The sequence below is a fragment of the Ceratina calcarata genome, unplaced genomic scaffold (genome assembly GCF_001652005.2).
Source record: "Ceratina calcarata isolate Rehan_Ccalc_2016 unplaced genomic scaffold, ASM165200v1 scaffold584, whole genome shotgun sequence".
Classification (NCBI taxonomy): domain Eukaryota; kingdom Metazoa; phylum Arthropoda; class Insecta; order Hymenoptera; family Apidae; genus Ceratina; species Ceratina calcarata.
The window spans coordinates 36156-39848 of record NW_017177063.1 but is presented as its reverse complement, the minus strand read 5'-3'; positions in this window follow the sequence as shown (position 1 = coordinate 39848).

The window sequence follows — 3693 nt, the reverse complement described above, 5'->3', positions numbered from 1 at the left end:
TATTACGTATTTTTTTTTGCCGTGTCGTGAATGATTATTCTGAAATATGATTTGCGTCGACCAAAGTATTACTGTTTAATTACAGTTCTACAATGACAGTAGGTATCGAACGTTTTCGCGGTTCAGATTTCATCGCTACGTCCACGAATTATTTCCGATAATTGCAGATAACAATTGTTGATAGGAAACACGATGAAACTTCGTTTTACGATTTTAAATACATTGAACGTTCCCAAGCACGAATTTAATCGTCGCTGTTATAAATTATTTTAATTGGAGACGAGATGGATAAAAATACGCCGTAGAATTTGCAAGTATTTAGGATTTTCAGATAGTTCATTAGGAATAAATGACGCGTAACATTGTCAGCGTCTCCGGGGAAGCTTGCAGGATTTACTCCATCGAATGAGAATTATCGCCGCCGTAAATCAGCGAGGGTGGCAGCGCTCGGTCGCATAAACAATAATTAACCGAACGGCAAACCGCGCGATAAATAACGCTAATGAGTAGATAAATAATGGCTGGAAAATTGGAACTGTGTCACCGGCTTGTCAACCTTTCGTTACGCTTTTAGTTACAGACTGCCTGTTCCGCCGGAAACCTGTCGTAATTAACACCAACACGTTCATCCATTGAGAATTTTCTCTAATTAATCGTATCCTAGTATCGTTAGTCCGTTAATGATCACCTGTGCTAATTTTTAAGATAAATGGTGCGACCATGAAAATTTACTTTCTTAATGAATAGATTAGAAATGTGTAACACGATGTTTCGTTTCGAATCAAGTCTTTTTCCCTTTACGAATTTCAAATTAAACCTAAACGCCTCCTCGTTTATAAAAAATTGATAAGATTCCACTGAAACATTTTCACTGACAAAACTTCGTATCAGTGAACGAAATCGGTTTAGAACGGTGCTCTTGAACACATTTTCGAAACTTGTAATTTGATCTAGTAAAAAGAAGCGAGTCACGTCTGCCAAAGACAAATCTAACTTGGCCAACTACGCTCCTAAATTGAGACAGTGAAACGAACGGTTACCCCCCTGACCTCTGAGACTTATGTATCCCATCGAGGCCGGATGGGTTTCAATTAGGCACGCCGAGAAAAATGAATCGCTCTATTCGCTTCGACACGTTCGATACAGCGTTTGGCTTCCGGTAATTTGTCCCGACAGCCACTGAACAAATTAACCGAGACGGTGTACACGATCAAGTCCCGACCCATGAGATACAACCTCCATACGTCTTGTAACGTGCAGTGGCTCGGAATTAGTATTGAACATGCTTAATCCTCGCGAAGTGCCACCGAATCCTCTCTTAATCAAATTATTCTTCAAAACCCTATAAAAAAAGAATCGTTTTAATAATAGAATTTTGGATCCACTGTTTTTTTTGATAGAAAAATAAAATACAAAAAAAGCTCTTTTGCGTATACTCACTGTATTTCATATGTTTGCATTTAATACAGACCTTTCGGATTTATGAATAGGAGTGTACTGAGTTTCACGGTAGGAGGCTGGCAACGCGCCTACACGAGATCGAGAACGTAACGACCGGGAATTAATTCGATTTGCCAGACGCGACCGTGAAAGATGTGGTTTCTCGGCACTCGAACGTTACTAGAGTGTTTGGCGAATTTATTTTCGAGAAACTCGCTACCCTCCGTTCCACTTAACGTACACGTCCCACGTTTACATTGATAACAATGATTACGTTCCTCAGGTCGAAATCAGACTACGAACGTAATCAAGTAATATCTATTAAAAACTAGATAGACGTATTAATACGTCAGAAAAATTTTATATTCTAAACTTTAATAATATTTGAAATGAAACTTCTACTAAATAATGGACGAGACATTTGTTTCTTAAATTGGACGCACGGATTTAACTAGACAGTGTCGAGCACGAAGATTACTTCCATGCATAAAGTGCGCGTGCAGCGAAGCGCGAGACAGGGATGATATTTATTTGAAATGTTTGCGCGGGGCGAATCTAAATATATTTGTAGCCCCGATGGATGGCGGAAAATGTTTTCAACGAATATTGGTTTAACGAAGCCGTGAAAAAAAATACAGAGAAAATAATTCACTGTTTCCATTTTCGTTTTATAAAACGTAACATCATTAATATTAATCCTATCATTCGTCCCGCGATTGTCAACGTGTCTGACCGCAAATTCAAGCGACCGAATAAATGACTATTTTTTTATAAACAAATTTATTATAATATACTTCATTATCATTTTTCTTTTTTTTTGTAATTAATGGTAAAAAAGTTTCTCTTTAATAGAAAATCCGACGGGAAGGTCGGAGTATATCCCCTTTACGCTGTCGGGCGAGTTGCTTCACAGGTTCTGGCAAATCTTCTGGGTAGCAAGAAGTAACGTCCTCGACGGCGTGGAAGCGCTGTCAAGATTTTTTTTACATTTATAAACCGATTACCCACTCGTCGAGTTCCCACGCGGATCAGTAGCCGAAAGGGGTTCACGATTTTAGAATAAGGAAAACAGATGTAAATGCATTCCCGCGGTTTGATATTAACATTTCAGGTATCGCCTGATTAAAAAAATTCATAAAAAAAACTCCGTTATAAAAATTACTCTCACGTTTCCTGTTTGTAAAAATCTCAAACTAAAGAGTTGAAACGAACATCCTTGTTTCACAAGTTCAAATCGCGAGAGTAAATATTCTTGCAACGTGAAATTACGAGTTCTGCGACATGTTCTAAAAGAGAGAGAGAGAGAGAGAGAGAGAGAGAGGTTTAGGACATTAATTTCGATACCCTCTAAAATTTTAATGGCACATTCGCATGGGAAACGTTTTGGTGAGCATAATGGCAGCTGTAATTTCTCGGTTCCTAGTGCAAACATTTAGCCCTCGTCACGTTTCCCTGACACGGCTCCTGCTGAAAGGTTACGTAGCTATTAGGTACTTGCACGTCGGGATGGGAGCAGTCCGCGGTTTACGGCGCGGAAGAGGATAAAGGCGCTTTTAAGCGGGTTCTTACCGGCAAAATCAATACGCCAAGTGGAGAATCGGTCACGCCTTCGAACCACGGCACGTATTGACGCGCGCCGTACATTGCCCCGCGCTAGTATTGTTCTTCTTACCAGCTCGTTCTCTTCTGTCTTGCAAAACTTGATCCGAGCTTCGCTGGTTTCAATGGGGGATTGAAATTTACATGAAAAGTCGACTTGCAAACTTTTTACCCTCTTGAATTATGTATCGACCGTACGTGTGTACTGACTGGTGTACTAATTCGATCAGACGCTGGGCTCGATCGCATGGCTCTCAATCGGGTAAGGGAATATGGGTAAAGATAATTGCTCTCTCTCTCTCTCTCTCGCTCTCTCTCTCGCGTATGTCTATCAGCCAAGGACTCCTTCATTTCAACCCCATTAATTGTCTTGCGTATCGTGGGACAAAGGAGTCATTGTGCACCGTTATTGTGACTTTGATCATGAAGCCTAATGGCCTGACATCGATCTTGAATACTAGCATTTTTTATATGATGTTCACAGGAATTGTGATTCTAATTAAAACGTTGTCAATTAGTTTATGAATAGTTAGTGTATAGTTAGTTTTACGAATGATTTAGGATGAGATAATTTAATTTAGTTATGGTTTATTAAAATCAATTTTAGGAATGATTTAGATTGAGATATTATAGTTCAGTTTACTTATGATTTAT